The following is a 15,816-nucleotide window of genomic DNA, read 5'->3' on the forward strand; positions in this document are numbered from 1 at the left end:
TGACACCAATGTTGGGGGTTACTAGTGCAGTCACTGGCACCAATGCTGGGGGTATCAATTCATCCACTGACCCCAATGCTGAGGGTTATCATTGCAGCCACTGATGCCAATCCTGTGGGCATTTTTGCAGTCACTGGCACCAATGAAGGAGGTTATTATTGTAGACAATATCACCAGTGCCAGCTGTCACTATTACTGACACCATTGATGGGGCTTATTTTACTTCTACTTTCACTTACAATGTACATAAAAAATACAGCAGTGCCAATGTTGAAGGTTATTATTGTATTCCAGTGACACCAATGCTGGAGGTTATTATCGCTGCCATTAACACTGTTGCTTAGGGTTATTATTGCAGCAACTGACACCAAAGTTGGGGGTTATTATTGCAACCACTGACACCAATGTTGGATGTTATTACTGTGGTCCGTGACACCAATGTTGGGGGTTATTATTGCAACCACTGACACCAATGTTGGATGTTATTACTGTGGTCCATGACACCAATGTTGGAGGTTAGTATTATAGTCGCTGGCACCAATGCTTGGGGTTGTATTGCAGTCACTGACACCAATGCTGGGGGTTATCATTGCAGTCGCTGACACCACTTCTGGGGGTTATTGCAGCCACTGACACCAATATTGCTGGTTACTATTACAGTGACTGGCACCATTGCTGGAGGTTATCATTGCAGCCACTGGCACTAATACTTGGAGTTGTATTGCAGTCTCTCACACTATTGCTGGGGGTTATCATTGCAGTCGCTGATACCAATGCTGGGGGTTATCATTGCAGTCGCTGACACCAATGCTGGGGGTTATCATTGCAGGCAATGCCACCAGTGCTGGGAGTCACTATTATTGACACCGACGGGGCTTATTTTACTCCTACTTTCCCTTCAGTGTGCACAATAAATACAGCAGGACCAAACTTGATGCAATATATTTCAGTGCTCAAAAAAACAGCTGTCGTTGTGCAGCCCTCTGGAATTGTTGGGGACCATGTGTGACCCTCTATAATTTTCAAGTTGACCACTAATAGTGTAGCACATTACTCATAGAGTAGATTAGCTACTGAAGCTTACCACCTTAAGATATCGGACTAGTCGATTCTGGGCCCGGAATTGTGATGCTTGTATCTGTTGTCAGGATCATCATCAGGGCAGCAAAGTCATTACCACTGTGGAAGGCCTGGGCATAGATCTGTCTATGTAGGGTCCAGCCGGCATTCTTGTCACCTTTCATGCAGGGAAATGAAGGTACCAATCAGAGGTAGACTAGTTAAGCAAAAGGGAACCACTGCGAAACAGCAAATAAAATGAACGGCTGATTTCAAGCTGCCCATTGCTTAAGCAATCTGACCTCTAGGTCATTAGAAATTCCAGTAACTCTTTAACCCAGACAAGGAGGTTTAATGTTTCATTGTCAGAAATGCAATATCTGAAAGGCGGTCTAAAGATTAATAGGATTTTTTAAAGCAAAAATCAACATGAATGTAAATAGGATTGGCAAAGTGTTGTATTTAAAGAGCTTCTAATCTTTGAGGTTCCTACAATGCATACGTTCCAAGAGACTCTGAGTCTGTGGGCCTGCCCTGGATATTGACATAGGCTCCACAATCCCACATAGCTGAGCATTATGCCATGTCTGCCCCACTGCCCTGCTCACTATTCTTCTGTACAGCAGGCACAAGGCAGGAGAAATGACAGCCAATCCTGCAGTAAGTATACTCTGCCAATGCAACATGTAACTAATCAGAGGCCCTGGAACTGCAGCCAATCAGAAAGTTCTGATAATGTTATGTGACAGTGCCAGACCCATTCTGATGTAAAGGGGGATTCCTGATTTAAAGGACTACTGCTGATGTGAAGGGGAACACTAATATAAAGGGTGACTCCTGATGCAAAGGGGGACTCTGATATTAAAGAGCTTAGAACTGTCCCTGCACAAAGTGCAGGGTTGGGCTGGCAGCCTTAGGCCTGGGGGGCAAGTCCAGTCAAGTGGCCCATTGAACCACTGAATCAGCTCACCACCCATCTACACCACATTCCCTGTACAGAGAGAGAGGGAGACTGCTCCACATTGCCCCAAAGAGAGAGAGACTGCTTCACATTGCCTCCACAGAGAGAGACCGCTTCACACTGCCTGCACAGAGAGAGACCCCGCTTCACACTGCCTCCACAGAGAGAGACCCCGCTTCACACTGCCTCCACAGAGAGAGCAGTCAACTTTCTGTGCAGGCACTGTGAAGCAGTCAGTCTCTGTACAGGCAGTGTGAAGTGGAGCAGTCTCTCAGAGAATGAAGCAGTCTCTCAGAAAGAGACTACATGATTGCCCCCAGAGAGACTGAGAAAAAGAGCTTGCCCCTTCCCCACACCCAGTACACAGACCAATGAGACTGCAGGAAGACTGTGCTGTCACTGCCACCACACTAAGCACTACCTGTGGAGTCCGGAGCTTCTCTGGCGAGTGAGCACCACACCACTGGGCAAGCCAAGCAAGCAGAGTAGCTGAGAGTCACAGTGAGCGCAGCAGGCTAAACACGCAAGTCCTGCTGTCTCCCCCGGCATGAACACCAGATTCACCAGGGTGCAGGTTCCTCCTGTCTCAATTGCGGATAGCAAGAAATGCACATGCAGGCGCATGCCGGAGCACAGGCCAGATTAAGGGCATTGTGGGCCTGGTGCTGCAGTGGAGCAGGTTTAGGAGTGGCAGGGATATGAGGTAAGTAATGTCATATCCCAGCTCTTGCCCAGACTTGGTCACAGCCCCACAGGGCTGTAATGTTAGGGAAGCCCAGAACTTGAATTACCAAGCTTCCTTAAGAGCCGTGTGTCGGTGTGTGCTCTGAGGTGAAAGTTTCCAAGCCATCAGAATACAGTGATCACTGCTGGCAGCTATAGCAGCCAGCACTGATCGCTAAAAAAACATAAAGACACGCTGGTTGTACTGTCAGTTGATGGAGTCAAATTCTGTACAACCAGTCTGCACAGAGATAGATTGAAATGTCTGCTGAACTAGCAGAATTTCAATCTGTCTATTGTGGCCTAAGTCCACCAGTCTCTGGGTTTAATAATATCCTCAAATCTTCTGAAAGGGGGGCTCCACTTAGGTGTAGAAATTCACTTTGAACTCCACCTTATTTCCAGAACTCTCGTTAGAGTCCTTTAACACTGAAGGCGCTGTACAGGCGTTTTAGTGCTAAAAAATAGCACCTGTAAAGAGCTTCTTATGCCACCCCAGGTTTCCCACTGGGGCAGTGCGCTTGAAGGACATTCTGAAAAGTCCAGCAAGCAGCATTATTGGGGCGGTTTGGGAGAGGTGCCCAGCCTATTGAAATGAATGCAACACGGCCCTTTTTAACACTTTCTTTGGCCACTAGTGGGGGTTAAAAGTGCCCCGCTAGCGCCACTAAAACAATGATAAAGCGCCACAAAAATGAGCAGCGCTGTACCACTACTGCCCACATCGCCCCAGTGTGAAAGTACCCTTTGGTATTAGATGTGCAAACAAAAAGGTGAGACCACATCGAATACCTACAGAGAGTAATGGAAATAAGGTGGAGTTCAAAGTGAACTGTGTCATTACCTGCAGGGATTGGCATTTAGCATTTAGGGGTTTTGTGCACTTTCAGAACATGCAGTAAAAATGTGCATCCTCTATGTCCCAGGGGCCACATGCAGGATGACTGCCAGTACACCAGCACTGCAGCCAAACTGCAGCATGTCAGTGAGAGCCCTCATCATACCACCTAGCCCTAGGAGGGCAAGGTACTGCCACAGGCTGCTAGAAAACAACTCTTTGGCTGCAGAGGAGGAGCTCACTTACTTGGATGGTCCCAGCCTCCCAGGAGCCTCACTGGATTCCAGCCAACTGCTCAGATTGAGCAGAGAGCAGGTCCAGCCTCTGCCAGCCAATGGTGTGGAGTAGGGAGGGGCTGGGCGGGGCTGTGCTGTGTAACACAGACTGTCAGCCCTGACATGAAGACATCGCTGGCTCACAGTACTGGACTCGGCCAGCTCAAGAACTGTGCATGTTGCGGTTTTGAGCTGACGACATAGCAGCCTTTGCCACCGCATATCAGAGCAGCCCAGGGGGCAATTGCATCCCTGCCCCCTGGGCCAGCCCTCCCCTGACAAAGTGTCATTTCTGCAGGAAAAAAAGTATTTTAAAATCACTCGCAGCTATAATGAATTGTCGGCTCCGTAATACAGAGAACACTCAATGAGTATTCTCTGTATTACGGGAGCCGATAATTCATTCATTGATAAAAAAAAATAAAAAATCGTTGGGTTCCCCTAAATTCAATTACCAGATTCAATTACCAGGCCCTTCAGGTCTGGTATGGATATTAAGGGGAACCCCACGTCAAATAAAAAAAAACATTGACGTGGGGTTCCCCCTAAATATCCATACCAGACCCTTAAGGTCTGGTATGGATATTAAGGGGAACCCCGCGTCAAATTTTTAAAAAAATTTGACGTGCGGATCCCCCTAAAAATTCATACCAGACCCTTTATCCGAGCACGCAACCTGGCAGGCCGCAGGAAAAGAGGGGGGGGACGAGAGAGTGCCCCCCCTCTTGAACCGTACCAGGCCACATGCCCTCAACATTGGGAGGATGCTTTGGAGGTCTGTGACCCCTCAAAGCACCATGTCCCCATGTTGATGGGGACAAGGGCCTCATCCCCACAACCCTGGCCGGAATTTTTAAAAAGTGTGTTTGTCTTATTTAACTATTTTTACACTTTCTTTGTGAAATGGTAGGGGTACTTTTGTACCCCCTTACCATTTCAAACAGGGGGGGGCGGGATCTGGGGGTCCCCTTGTTAAAGGGGGCTTCCAGATTCTGATAAGCCCCCCGCCCGCAGACCCCAACAACCACCGCTCAGGGTTGTGGGGATGAGGCCCTTCTCCACATCAACATGGGGACAAGGGGCTTTGAGGGGTCACAGACCCCCAAAGCATCCTCCCAATGTTGAGGGCATGTGGCCTGGTATGGTTCAGGAGGGGGGGCGCTCTCTCGTCCCCCTCTCTTTTCCTGCGGCCTGCCAGGTTGCGTGCTCGGATAAAGGGTCTGGTATGGATTTTTAGGGGGACCCCCACGTCAATTTTTAAAAAAAATTTGATGTGGGGTTCCCCTTAATATCCATACCAGACCTGAAGGGCCTGGTAATTGAATTTAGGGGAACCCCCATGCTTTTTTTTTTTTTTTAATCAATGAATGAATGAATTGTCGGCTAATACAGAGAACACTCATTGAGTGTTCTCTGTATTACGGGAGCCGACAATATAGCCGTAAGTGATTTTAAAAGACTTTTTTTCCTGCACAAATGACAATTTGTGCAGGGACAGTTCTAAGCACAGGAAAAATGCGCCCCTATACAGGCATACTATAGACACCCCCCAGGTACGACATTTAAAGGAATATTACACTTTTATTGTTTCACTTTAATCATTATTAAAATCACTGCTCCTGAAAAAACTGACGTTTTTAAAACTTTTTTTTGCATTGATCCATGTCCCCTGGGGCAGGACCCAGGTCCCCAAACACTTTTTAGGACAGTAACTTGCATATTAGCCTTTAAAATTAGCACTTTAGATTTCTCCCATAGACTTGTACAGGGTGTTCCGGCTTTTCGAATTTGCCGCGAACAGCCCAAATTGTTCACTGTTCGCTGAACAGGCGAACAGGCAATGTTCGAGTCGAACATGAGTTCGACTTAAACTCGAAGCTCATCCCTAGTTGAGATGTATTTGAGGAAGAATGCAGTGCATGCTGCGTATTGTAAAGCAAAGGTAAATGCCCTTTAACAAGAAAATCCAATTTGTGTTTACAATACATAATATCATATACTTAAATAATTTAACTATGGAAATGTAATTTATCTGTCATTGCCTTCCTTGAATGTTTCCTTTGATGTACTGAATAGGTAACTATGGCTGCCAGTGCTTGACAATATATCCTCAAAACCTTTTCATGCTTAGGATTATAGACCTGTTAACAATTGGGACATTTTATATTATTGTCTCTCATTTTCCTCATAAGGCCTAAGGCTGGCTGGTGTTAGCAAAATGTAATTTTATTTTTCCATGTACCTTATTTTCTTTACCAATGTACTTGGTGACAGCTTTTTCCAGCAAGCACAATAAGTAAGGCTCTATTGCTAATGTTTTGAACTCATTTTATGGGATCCATTGGCAGATGTGTACAGTGCCTTGCGAAAGTATTCGGCCCCCTTGAACTTTTCAACCTTTTGCCACATTTCAGGCTTCAAACATAAAGATATAAAATTGTAATTTTTTGTGAAGAATCACCAAGTGGGACACAATTGTGAAGTGGAACGAAATCTATTGGATAATTTAAACTTTTTTAGCAAATAAAAAACTGAAAAGTGGTGCGTGCAAAATTATTCGGCCCCTTTACTTTCAGTGCAGCAAACTCACTCCAGAAGTTCAGCGAGGATCTCTCAATGATCCAATGTTGTCCTAAATGACTGATGGTGATAAATAGAATCCACCTGTGTGTAATCAAGTCTCTGTATAAATGCACCTGCTCTGTGATAGTCTCAGGGTTCTGTTGAAAGCGTAGAGAGCATCATGAAGACCAAGCAACACACCAGGCAGGTCCGTAATACTGTTGTGGAGAAGTTTAAAGCCGGATTTGGATATAAAAAGATTTCCCAAGCTTTAAACATCCCAAAGAGCACTGTGCAAGCGATCATTTTCAGCTCAGACAAGGAGAAGACTGATCAGAGATGCAGCCAAGAGGCCAATGATCACTCTGGATGAACTGCAGAGAACTACAGCTGAGGTGGGAGAGTCTGTCCATAGGACAACAATCAGTCGTACACTGCACAAATCTGGCCTTTATGGAAGAGTGTCAAGAAGAAAGCCATTTCTCAAAGATATCCATAAAAAGTCTCCTCTAAAGTTTGCCACAAGCCACCTGGGAGACACACCAAACATGTGGAAGAAGGTGCTCTGGTCAGATGAAACCAAAATCAAACTTTTTGCCCACAATGCAAAACGATATGTTTGGCAAAAAAGCAACACAGCTCATCACCCTCAACACACCATCCCCACTGTCAAACATGGTGGTGGCAGCATCATGGTTTGGACCTGCTTTTCTTCAGCAGGGACAGGGAAGATGGTTAAAATTGAGGGGAAGATGGATGCAGCCAAATACAGGACCGTTCTGGATGAAAACCTGTTGAAGTCTGCAAAAGACCTGAAACTGGGACGGAGATTTATCTTCCAACAAGACAATGATCCCAAACATACAGCAAAATCTACAAAGGAATGGTTCACAAATAAACGTATCCAGGTGTTAGAATGGCCAAGTCAAAGTCCAGACCTGAATCCAATCGAGAATCTGTGGAAAGAGCTGAAAACTGCTGTTCACAAACGCTCTCCATCCAACCTCACTGAGCTCAAGCTGTTTTGCAAGGAAGAATGGGCAAGAATTTCAGTCTCTCGATGTGCAAAACTGATAGAGACATACCCCAAGCGACTTGCAGCTGTAATCGCAGCAAAAGGTGGCTCTACAAAGTATTAACGCAAGGGGGCCGAATAATTTTGCACGCCCCACTTTTCATTTTTTTATTAGTTAAAAAAGTTTCAAAAAAACCAATAGATTTCGTTCCACTTCACAATTGTGTCCCACTTGTTGGTGATTCTTCACAAAAAATAAAAATTTTATATCTTTATGTTTGAAGCCTGAAATGTGGCAAAAGGTTGAAAAGTTCAAGGGGGCTGAATACTTTCGCAAGGCACTGTATGTAGCGGATGACATTTGGGATCAAATGTCACACGCATTGTAAATTTAGTTTTTGCCTCAGGACCCTACAGTTATTGGGGGTTAATTGTGTAGGTAAGCCTTAACACCAGTCTGGCCAGGCCATGTTTGAAGTTCTGCCTGTTCATGTGAACGGTGAGGTGCACATGACAGGCTAGAACCAGGCCTGGTTGGATGTTTGGGTATGGCCCTCTCGGAGCCAATCAGCGGGAGTGCCGGGGGCCCTCTGAGGAGTCTGGGAGGGGGTACTTAAACAGGTGTGGGTCACGTGTTCGGGGCTCCGGAGTTGTTCGTGAGACCCGTGTGGTCTGTTCTGGTTCCAGGACGGGGTAGCCCCGTGAGGGGTCCCAGTCACAGGGTGTTTTCGACAATCCCGCAGCATGTTCCTGTCAGTGGCCCCTGATAGTCTGGTCTGGGGTAGGGATCCGTCTGTTCCCGAGTCTAGGAACCTGCTGGTCCGAGGCGCTGTAACTGAGGGAGGATTCAAAGTGTCCGGGTGTGCTCTCAGCTTGGAGGGACGCCACAGCTCGTGGAAGTGACCGGGAGAGGACTCTTCGGAGGAGGGCCGGCAAGTGGCATCCTGAGAAGTGCCTGGTTACTGAGTTGGGAAGGACATTGATGAGTTCACACTTTTCCAGTACCTCGAAGGAAGCAGGAAACGTTCCAGGTACGGGTGGAAAAAGGTTCCTGTTCATCTTCAGTTGATTATTCAGTTCAGTTGATTGTTCATAGTTTTTGAGTCAACGTGCTGACTGCAATGATCTCTGGCTAGAGGTCTGTTCAGCCTTGAAGTGCCCAGCTGTGAGTGGCTACTCTCTGGGTGGAAGTAGAGACTTGTTAAACCTGCAGTTCAAGGTACCTGAGTTCTTCACCCGTGCCCTCTGTTCCCTAAGAGACTGTGTTTTGTGAAAGTTCTACTGAAAAATAAAACCTTTTGAAAGGACTTTATCTGTGTCATTGTACAAGTCGTTGGGTATCAACCCTGGGAACCCCTAGACGTGGAAGAGCAGGCCAGGAGAAGGTAACCGGTAAGCCGATTCAGTCAAGGCAGCCCTGCAACGGGTACTGTCCACTACATGTATAGAAATAAGGTTTTAAACTATGAGCTGCATATGAACATACCATTGTTCCCACAATGACATGTTTCTAATAGGGATGGGCCGAACACCCCCTGGTTCGGTTCTCACCAGAACACGCAAACAGACAAAAAGTTCTAGCGAACATTCAAACCCTATTAACCACTTAAGGACCGCCTCCTGCACATTTACATTGGCAGAATGGCACGGCTGGGCACATCAACGTACAGGTATGTTGCTCTTTAAGTGGCCAGCCATGGATCGTGTGCACGCCGCTGCCTGCGCGCCCGCGACCCGCTCCGTGGCTGCGGGACCCGCGAACCCGAACGCCGCTGGTGTCCCGCGATCGGGTCACAGAGCTGAAGACCGAGGAGAGGTATGTGTAAACAAACCTCTCCCCATGCTTCCTAGTGGGACTGTCACTGATCGTCTGTTCCCTGTTATAGGGAAAGACAATCAGTGATGTCACATGCCAAGCCACGCCCCAACAGTAAAAAAAAAAACACACACGTCACACTTAACCCCTCCCCACCCCCTAGTGGTTAACTCTTTCACTGCCAGTGTCATTTACACAGGAATCAGTGCATTTAAATAGCACTGATTGCTTTATAAATGACAATGGTCCCAAAAATGTCCGATGTGTCCACCATAATGTAGCAGTCACAATAAAAATCGCTGATCGCTGCCATTACTAGTAAAAAAAAATATTAATAAAAATGCTATAAAACTATCCCCTATTTTGTAAACGCTATTACATTTGCGCAAACCAATCAATAATCGCTAATTGCGATTTTTTTTTTACCAAACATATGTAGAAGAATACATATCGGCCTAAACTGAGGATAAAATTTTTTTTATATATATATTTTTTGGGGATATTTATTATAGCAAAAAGTAAAAAATATTGAATTTTTTTCAAAATTGTCGCTCTATTTTTGTTTATAGCGCAAAAAATAAAAACCGCAGAGGTGATCAAATACCACCAAAAGAAAGCTCTATTTGTGGCAAAAAAGGACATCAATTATGACCATTGAAATAAAATAATATGCAGTATTTACCTTTTATTTTTAATGTTTATGCCGACTTCCGGGCTCTCCTCCCGTGGGAGTAGGCGTGTTTATCGGCTTCGCAATGGTCCCTGGGAACTTTTTTAGCTATTTCCCAGGAATCACTGGGGGACACAGTCATGCCGAAATCTCGTGAGATTTCGGAAGGAGGACGCCGATCACGTGACGAGGGCATGTCCGAAATTGCCATTTTGAAAGTGGGCAGGCAGCTCTATCTGCCATTACCACTATAGCACATGAGGCAAGAGAAAGGAAAACAAAGAGGACACTCAATGAGCATGTGCGAGATGGAGCGGTGGATGCTGGGAGCTCAGCGTCATCGCATCCAGGAAGTAAATGCTTGTGGGCTTCAAACGCCCACAGTGAAAATGGAAACCGCCGGACTGCTTTTTTAAAAGTTTTCCTTAGCAATAAAATCATCACACCAGGGGTTAAAAAGACGTCGATCGTGACTGCAAAGACACCGTAGGAATCGCCCACCAGTGACACAGGTAAAAAAAAAAAAAAAACGGCAGTGGAGTCCAGCTTTAATTTTCCTACTAAGTAACCAGAATTGCATATTAGGCTGTCGTGTGATGTCTTTCTCAATTTGTCCCCATAAAGTTTTAGGAGTAGGCAAGAACCATTCTTGCAATTGGGTCAAAAGAGTTGCGTCATAATAATCCTGTAGATCAGGTACGGTCGCACCACCTATATTTCTATGTTTAATTAGTATATGGTATGCGCAACGGGATTTTTTGCCATTCCATAGCTATTTTCCCAAACTGCTTTGTAAGGATTTAAAGTAGTATTTAGGGATACATATTGGAAGGGACCTGAGTTGATATAATAATTTTGGTAAGGTCATCATTTTGAAAGCTGCCAGGCGACCAGCCCATGTAAATTCGAATTTACTAAGTGTTGTCAGATCTGTTTCAAAATTTTTCCTAAATGGTAAAAAGTTTGTTTTAAATAACTGTTTTGTTTGTTAGTGAGAGTGATTCCTAAGTAAGAAATCCCCTCGTCTTTCCAGTGGTAGGGGTATTTATTAGACAATACCTGCCTGGTTGTGTTATCTAATCCTAGGTCTAAAATATGGGACTTGGTTTCATTGATTTTATAATATGATGCTGCTCCAAATGTCGTTAGTATATTTTGGAGATTCGGGAGAGATGAAATAGGATCAGACACTATAAGCACTATGTCATCTGCGAACAGACTTATTTTATTATCTATTTGCCCAATTTTTATACCAGATAGTTTTGTGTCAGATCGTATACGTTCTGCTAGAGGTTCAATGGCTAAATTAAATATTAAAGGAGATAAGGGGCAACCTTGTCGTGTTCCATTCGAGATGCCAAAGGGCCTAGACATCATATCATTTGTGTATACTCTCGCTGAGGGGCCCTTATACAGTGCAAAAATTGCCGATAAAATATTTCCATGAAAGCCGAATTTTAAAAGCACTGACTGTAAATATCCCCAATGGACCCTATCAAACGCCTTCTCTGCATCCAAAGAAAGGAGCAGAGAAGGCGTTTGATGTCTCTCAGTGAAGTGTGTAATATCAATCAGACGTCTTGTTGCATCTGAAGATTGTCGACCTTTAGTAAAGCCAGATTGATCTTTGTGAATGAGGTCTGGTATGTAGTTCATCAGTCGATTCGCTATTGCTTTGGCGTATATTTTGATGTCAATGTTCAATAATGAAATCGGTCTGAAATTTTGGGGAGCGTTGGGATCTTTGCCTGGTTTCGGCAGTGTTATGATCAAGGCCTGAAGCATCTCAGCCGGAAAGCGATAATTTTTCTGATCGCTGCATTAATGTCACTAGTGTCGCTAGGTAGCTTGTTATTTTTTTAGGTTCACCGCCAGGTTTTTATAGCGCTAGGTACCCCGATATACTACCCAATAATGGTTTTAACCCCCTGATTGCCCCTAGTTAACCCTTTCACCCCCTTTTGCCAGTGTCACTAAGCGATCATTTTTCTGATCGCTGCATTAGTGTCACTGGTGCCGCTAAGTAGCTAGTTATTTTTTTAGGTTCACCGCCAGGTTTTTATAGCGCTAGGTACCCCGATATACTACCCAATAACGGTTTTAACCCCCTGATTGCCCCTAGTTAACCCTTTCACCCCCTTTTGCCAGTATCATTAAGCAATCGTTTTTCTGATCGCTGCATTAGTGTCACTGGTGCCGTTAGGTAGCTAGTTATTTTTTTTAGGTTCACCGCCAGGTTTTTATAGCGCTAGGTACCCCGATATACTACCCAATAATGGTTTTAACCCCCTGATTGCCCCTAGTTAACCCTTCCATCCCCTTTTGCCAGTGTCACTAAGCGATCGTTTTTCTGATCGCTGCATTATTGTCACTGGTGCCGCTAAGTAGCTAGTTATTTTTTAGGTTCACCGCCAGGTTTTTATAGCGCTAGGTACCCCGATATACTACCCAATAACGTTTTTAACCCCCTGATTGCCCCTAGTTAACCCTTTCACCTCCTTTTGCCAGTATCACTAAGCGATCGTTTTTCTGATCGCTGCGTTAGTGTCACTGGTGCCGTTAGGTAGCTAGTTATTTTTTTAGGTTCACTGCCAGGTTTTTATAGCACTAGGTACCCCGATATACTACGCAATAATGGTTTTAACCCCCTGATTGCCCCTAGTTAACCCTTTCACCCCCTTTTGCCAGTGTCACTAAGCGATCATTTTTCTGATCGCTGCATTAGTGTCACTAGTGTCGCTAGGTAGCTAGTTATTTTTTTAGGTTCACCGCCAGGTTTTTATAGCGCTAGGTACCCCCATATACTACCCAATAATGGTTTTAACCCCCTGATTGCCCCTAGTTAACCCTTTCACCAGCGATCACCGTATAAGTGTCACTGGTGACGCTGGTTAGCCAGTTAGTTATTTAGGTTCCCCGTCAGGTTTTTATATAGCGCCAGGGACCCCCATATTCTACCTAATAAAAACTTGAACCCCCTAATTGCCCCTAGTTAACCCTTTCACCAGTGATCACCGTATAAGTGTTACGGGTGACTCTCGTTAGTTAGTTTGCTTTTTATAGCATCAGGGCACCCACCATTTATTACCCAATAAAGGTTTAACCCCCTGATCACCCGGCGGGTGATATCAATTAGGTTTTAGGGTCAGGGTCTGCGTTGCCCCAGTCAGCGCTAGGTTAGTGCCAGTACCGCTAACACCCACGCGCAAAGCATAAACCCCCCGTAGTGGTATAGAATCTGAATAGATCAATATCTCACTGATCAGATCTATACTAGCGTCCCCAGCAGTTTAGGGTTCCAAACAACGCATTGTTAGCAGGATCAGCCCAGATACCTGCTAGCACCTGCGTTTTGCCCCTCCGCCCAGCCCACCTAAGTGCAGTATCGATCGATCACTGTCACTTACAGAACACTAAACACATAATTGCAACGTTCGCAGAGTCAGGCCTGATCCCTGCGATCGCTAACAGTTTTTTTTGGTAGCGTTTTATATTTAAATCCAGAAGGCAGTACTTGGATTTCGGGGTCCTGTACATGGCTAGGCTCCCAAAAAGTCCCCCACATATGGTATCCCTGTACTCTGGAGAAGCAGCAGAATTTATTTTGGGGTGTAATTTCACTTATGCCCATAGCATGTGTGAGCAATATATCATTTAGTGACAATTTTGTGCAAAAAAAAAATTTTTTTTTTTAATATTCCTGCAACTTGTGGCAAAATATAAACTATTTCATGGACTCAACATGCCTCTCAGTAAATAGCTTGGGGTGTCTACTTTCCAAAATGGGGTCATTTGGGGGGGGTTTGTGCTATTTTGGCATTTTATGGCCTTCGAAACTGTGATAGGTAGTGAGGAGTGAAATCAAAAATTTGCATTTGGTTTTTGGGGTGCCGTACGCAGCTAGACTCCCAAAAAGTCCCACATATGTGGTATCCTCATTCTCAGGAGAAGCTGCAGAATATATTTTGGGGTGCAATTCCACATATAACTATGGCATGTGTGAGCAATATATCATTTAGTGACAACTTTTTGTAAACTTTTTTTTTTTTTGTGTCATTATTCAATCACTTGGGACAAAAAAAAAATATTCAATGGGCTCAACATGCCCCTCAGCAATTTCCTTGGGGTGTCTACTTTCCAAAATGGGGTCATTTGGGGGGGGGGTTTTGTACTGCCCTGCCATTTTAGCACCTCAAGAAATGAGATAGGCAGTCATAAATTAAAAGCTGTGTAAATTCCAGAAAATGTACTCTAGTTTGTAGACGCTATAACTTTTGCGCAAACCAATAAATATACGCTTATTGATATTTTTTTACTAAAGACATGTGGCTGAATAAATTTTGCCCTAAATGTATGACTAAAAGTGAGTTTATTCGATTTTTCTTATAACAAAAAGTAGAAAATATCTTTTCGGTCTTTTTCCATTTATATCGCAAAAAATAAATATCGCAGAGGCAATCAAATACCATCAAAAGAAAGCTCTATTTGTGGGAAGAAAAGGACTCAAATTTCATTTGGGTACAACATTGCATGACCGCGCAATTACCAGTTAAAGCAGTGCAGTGCGAAATTGTAAAAAGACCTCTGGTCCTTAGGCTGACAATTGGTCCGGGGCTGAAGTGGTTAATAAAGGAAAAAACTGTCTGTTGTGGTTTATCATTTTTGACAATTTTTTGGTGAATGGGTAGGGGTACCCGATACCCATTCACATGGGGGGTGGGATCTGGGGGCCCCCTTGTCATGTTCCGATAAGCCCTCTGCCCGCAGACCCCGATAATCTATGACCAGGGGACAAGGTGCTTTGGGGGAAAATAATATAACTTGACAGATGTTCTAATCCTTTCCCACTGTACACACAAATATTTTTAATGTTAACTGTGTCCCTGTTGGGAAGTTTCCTCCTCTCTTTCTACTCTCATGGCTCTTTCACACCAAGCCGCCCATTTTTAGCTACGTTTTACCGCCGGGTTTGCATCGCATTTCGGCCGCTAGCGGGGTGCTTTTACCCCCTGCTAGCGGCCTAGAAAGGGTTAAAACCGCCCGCAATATGCCGCAATAGTGGCGTTTTGCCGGCAGTAATGCAGCGCTTCACCATTGATTTTGAATGGGGAGCAGCGGTGGAGGAGCGGTAAACCGCTCCTTTAACGCTCCAAAGAAGCTGCTGGCAGGACTTTTCCTGACGTCCTGCCAGCACACCGTTCCAGTGTGAAAGCCCTCGGGAAAGCAGTTTGAGGGCGGATTGCAGGAGCTATTTCTAACGCTATAGCGCCTGCAAAACGCCCTCGGTGTGAAAGGAGTCTAAAACCCATCTAATGTACATTACATGGGCATATAAAAGAGAGTCACAATGCAGCATTTACAAATTAACTTGTCTGAAGGTCATATCATCGCACTTTCATTCAGTTATTCAATATCGTCTTCTGGTTCAAAACAGTTCCAGCACTCTCAGATTCATTGGTGTGATAGTTAGGTGGCTATAGTAGTGTTCAGTCTCACTGCTGTTCCAGCAGCATTCAATCTCTTTTTCCTGGACCAGCACTCACCCTAAGGCCATTGTCTTCTCCTTTTCTGAGATGCATAATTGCCGGCTGTGTTTAGAGTGGCAAGCAGGGAGATGCTATGCTAACCAATTCCCTTGTTGGGGAGACATCGGGGGTCTAATAAGGTCCCTAATGTCTTCATAAAAAGGACATGTAACCCACTGCATAGCCTGTCACCAGGGAGCTTGTGCAACTCACTATATCAATGCATATCAATGCATCCAATTAGCCAACAGCAAATAAACCCCCAGGTTTCCACAATTAATTGCAGGCAAGCTTCTCTCGTTCTCCAATACTCAACAAAATAGGCCCCTGGATAAGTAGAAGGAGTTCTGGCTAAACTTGTGTTTAATGGTT

Source organism: Lithobates pipiens, unplaced genomic scaffold (genome assembly GCF_037356315.1).
Source record: "Lithobates pipiens isolate NorthernLeopardFrog02 unplaced genomic scaffold, aLitPip1_a1.2 Scaffold_25, whole genome shotgun sequence".
NCBI lineage: Eukaryota > Metazoa > Chordata > Amphibia > Anura > Ranidae > Lithobates > Lithobates pipiens.